Here is a 4,856-nt window from a genome sequence, read left to right on the forward strand (position 1 = left end):
TATGGTCTCTACGTGCTCTGTAACCAACTTTCTATGTCAGGTTCAGTCTCATTGTTTTTATGTAAAAAAAAAAAACTATGGTGTTGGTTGTAGTGTTTCCTAGAGGCACCAGGGGGCGCCACTGTCCACAAACAGTCAATACTAACACTAGAAACTATTATTATATTGTTTGAACAGGATTTATCTGAAGATTTCACGCGTGTTTTACATATTGTCTAAATTTTATGTATGTTGTTGATTTGATCTGTTTTTTTTTCACTTCTGATGCAGAATACACAACATTAATATGATAGGAATTAATGTGAAACCATGTGAAAGGTCGAAGGTCAGTTGTGTGTCTGTGTTGACGTCTGAACTGTTGTGTTACAGTTGTTTTCCATGCCCCCCCCCCCCCCTTCACTCTTCATCTACATTTTATTCATATGGATCAAACATTGTGTTTTTATTTGAAAGGTGAGATTTAAAGATTAAACACAAGGACCGAACAGTTTATTCAGAGTCTGTGGAACACAGTCCTCCTCCTCTTCCTCCTCTTCCTCCTGCTCCTCTTCTTCTTCTCCTCCTCTTCCTCTCTTCCTCTCCCACATTAACATGTCCAGATGTTTAAACTTCAGCTGCTTCGATGCTGCATTAACCACGATATTGTGTCATTATTGCCGAGTGCCGGATGTTCTCCATCATCCCCCATAACCCCCAGCGGCGCCTGCATCCCATCATCCTCCTGGGTCTTAGGCTCGTGGTGCATTCCTTGGAGGTGACGACAAACAGCAATGAATTACAGCCGTGGTGTGGAATCCATCGCAGGGGGCAGGAGTGTTTTAGGACCACAAATCTGGACCTTTTTTTCTTGCTGATGCTTGATTTTAACATCATAGAAAATCCAGGTTTCGTTTCTTATTTTGATCCAAATCCACACTGTTTTGCAGACGTCTATAACTTTATAACTTGTCATGTTTCTTCTTCATTAGAATTTTTTTTCTCTTAAATTTGTGTTTTTCGCTCTCTCACTGGTTCAGAATCGGGTCCAGACCAGGGTTGTGAAGGTCCAGGACTCAGACGTGGTGGGTTCCGGGTCTCACTACTCCCTTGACAACTGGAAAAACTTGGAATCAAAGTTGGTGAGGAATTGGTAATATATGGGGTGTGGAGGTTTGAGGAATTCCGGGTATTTACAGAGGGCAGGCTTCTGGATCCTGGGGGTTTAGTTTATGGGGGGGGGGGGGTTCAGAGGCATCGCAGATGACACAGATGGAGCCTCGGGATGAAATTCACAATGATGAGGACACATCTGGACCGAGGCCAGACAGAAATAGACCTGCAGATTAAAGGGTCCCTGTGGGGTCGCAACAGGGTCAATGACACCAGCAGATGTAGACCCCCCCCCCCCGTTTGGAAAAATGAAAAACACTCGCAGTGAGAAATCAATAGCCAAGATGATTTTCAGAGTCTTTGGAGAACAGGAGAGAGGAGAAACCCACATCAGACCACTGACCCCTAAACCCTAACAAAGATATTTTTTATACTTTTATTCTATTGGTCATCAACACCCCCCAGTGGTCAAGCTATAGTATGAATGTCCAAAACTGGAATTTTGGAAAAGTTTCAAAATTTGCTAAAAAAATGCCCTAGATTATCTAAAATGATTGTCCAAAGGTTTTTCTATGTGTTTCAAACCATTTGTGAAGGTGCTCATCAGCGCCACCCAGAGGATGAACTTAAGGCTATACTATGTGTTCCAAAAATGAAATGTTGGTCAAGATTTTTATTCATTCATTCATTCATTCATTTTCTGAACCCGCTTTATCCTCACTAGGGTCACGGGGGTCGCTTGGAGCCTATCCCAGCTACATAGGGGTGAAGGCGGGGTTCACCCTGGACAAGTCGCCAGTTCATCGCAGGGCTGAACATATAGAGACAAACAATCACTGTCACATTCACACCTATGGGCAATTTAGATTTACCAATTAACCTATTAGTGCATGTCTTTGGATGGTGGGAGGAGCCGGAGTACCCGGAGAGAACCCACGCAGACACGGGGAGAACATGCAAACTCCACACAGAAAGGTCCCACCCTGTCGACTGGTCAATCAATCAACCTTTATTTATAGAGCGCTTTTCATGCACAGATGCAACACAAAGTGCTTACAGAATTAAAAACAATTACACAATAAAAACAGAAAAACAATTACAAAGAAAACCCCTCCCTCCCACACGCCCACACACACACACACACACGCCCACACACTTACACATGCACACACACGCACATGCACACAACAGGGAGACATGGCATGGCACTGAGGATCAAGGAAACGCCACCTTTGGGGCCGTCCACACTGGGAGGAGCCGCAGGCCATGCCATTGGGGGGACCAGCACCCGGGCCCCCCGACTCCGACAGACAGGTGGACCCCCACATCAAAGGGAGGACCCCCAGCCAGCCGGGCCAAAGGGACCCAAGGACAGTACCCCCACTAGCAGACCAGACACAGCTCCCAGTGTGGAGGACCCCCCTGAGGAAACTGGTGTTGGAATCGAACCCAGGACCTTCTTGATGTGAGGCACGAGCGCTAACCACTGCACCACCGTGTCGCCCCGTGTCAAGATTTTTATTTCACTTAAAAACAGTTATAGACAATCCCTGGCACATGAACAAGTCCTCTCTGAGGGATTTAACTGTGTTTCAAACCACTTTTCAGGGGGTTGTCAGTGCCCCCCAGTGGACAAATATACATAGCATTTACTCCAAAAAGTGAAATTTTGGTCAAAAAAATGTTTTCACTTAAAAATAGTTCTAGCTATTCCCTGAAGCATCTATTTGTGATTTGTGAGGTATTTAAGTGTGTTTCAAGCCATTTCTTAGGGGGTAAGATGAACATCTGGAGTTCAGCTGCTCACTGCCCTTGATGCGCTAATGCTAATGTTAGAATAGAATAGAATAGAATAGAATAGAATAGAATAGAATAGAATAGAATAGAATAGAATAGAATTTATTATCATTGTGTGGAAAGGTAAAACAACATTACAGCTAATTGCTAATGTTAAGATAGAATAGAATAAAACAAATCAAATTTTATTTATATAGCGCCCAATCACAACAAAAGTTATCTCATGACACTTTTTAGAGCTGGTCAAAACCAGACTCTGAATAGAATAGAATAGAATAGAATTTTTTATCACAACAACATTAATGCTAATTCTTTACACTAATGCTAATGCTAGATGTGGTGTATTATGGGTAAAATGCAGAGACTGAATTTCTCTACTGGGGTAATTGACCTTTCATTGTCCTGATTCTCATCTCCATGACCTTGTATTTACTGTAGATTCAGAAATCAGAGCTGGACGTCTCCATAGTAACAGCTCGTCTTTGATCTGTGATGTCACCAATCTGTCAGATAACGGATGGTCCAATAGACGGGCCTTGTGTTCCGTTACCGGACCGACCTGAGGGTTCCCCGGGCTGAACTGAGCCCTTCCACCTGTTCATGGTCCATATCAGATTATGTTTTTTTTCCACTGAAAAACAAAAACAGATATTTTCTGTTGTTTGGAAGTGAAGAAAGGTCTGGGCCTCAGGTTCAGATCGCTGGTCATCACTTGGGCTTTTCCTGGAGGATTGGGTTTCAGAGCCGTAAAGTCATGTGACACATCAGAGGAACTGGCCTAATGAAACACTTATTGGAACGCAGAGCTATAAATAGACCCCAAACATCCCATAATATCACGTAATGCTGAGCAGATCCAAGACAAAAACAAACGCCAAGTTGGACTCATTCCTCAAACATGTCATGTTAAAGATATTCAAACAGCAGGTCCCGGTCCCATGGTCTGGACAGAAACCAGCAGGTCCAGGTCCCATGGTCTGGACAGAAACCAGCAGGTCCCGGTCCCATGGTCTGGACAGAAACCAGCAGGTCCCGGTCCCATGGTCTGGACAGAAACCAGCAGGTCCAGGTCCCATGGTCTGGGCAGAAAGCAGCAGGTCCTGGTCCCATGGTCTGGACAGAAACCAGCAGGTCCCGGTCCCATGGTCTGGACAGAAACCAGCAGGTCCAGGTCCCATGGTCTGGGCAGAAAGCAGCAGGTCCTGGTCCCATGGTCTGGACAGAAACCAGCAGGTCCCGGTCCCATGGTCTGGACAGAAACCAGCAGGTCCGGTCCACACCCACCAGAACATCCCTGTGTTTGAGAATAATCAGCACTGAGAGGCGACCTCAACCTGAGAAACAGAAACAGATTAAAACCAGATGCCACTGAAGTGAATTTAAGACTAAAAATAGAACGAAAACGAAAACAGTTTATGGACACGTTGAGATTTAACACAGTTTGGTTTTACAGTTAGTTCAGCAAATAATGGTTCCTGAAGGATCCGAAAGAACAACAGAACCTGGAAGAGCACCAACAGGTTCTGCCTCTTTGTCCTGTTCTTTATTGATCCACTGATGCTGGACCCACGTCAGGACTGTTACGGTCCCAACTGGACCTTCACCGCAGTCTGAGGGACGATCAAGGTAGGGTTAGAACCCTGAACAGTTTTCACAGCGTGACCTTGGAGGAGAGAGAAATGAGCTGAATATCTGTGATTTTAGAATCTGTCAAAAAAAATCATTAATTTTAATCATTCTGAAAACAAGATGAAAGTGGTTCTAGACAAACGAGACCATGAATGAATGAATGACTGATGGATGGATGACTGATAGATGGATGGATGACTGGAGTGGTGTTCTTGTTTCTAGACAAACATAAATGCGTGTTGATCTCCATCGTCCGCAACGTTCAGCTCCTGTTTGTACGTTCACAACCATTAAACCAATGCAGATTAGGACAAAGCACATGTTCTTTAGCCGGCGTGCCG

The sequence above is a fragment of the Sphaeramia orbicularis genome, chromosome 6 (genome assembly GCF_902148855.1).
Source record: "Sphaeramia orbicularis chromosome 6, fSphaOr1.1, whole genome shotgun sequence".
NCBI lineage: Eukaryota > Metazoa > Chordata > Actinopteri > Kurtiformes > Apogonidae > Sphaeramia > Sphaeramia orbicularis.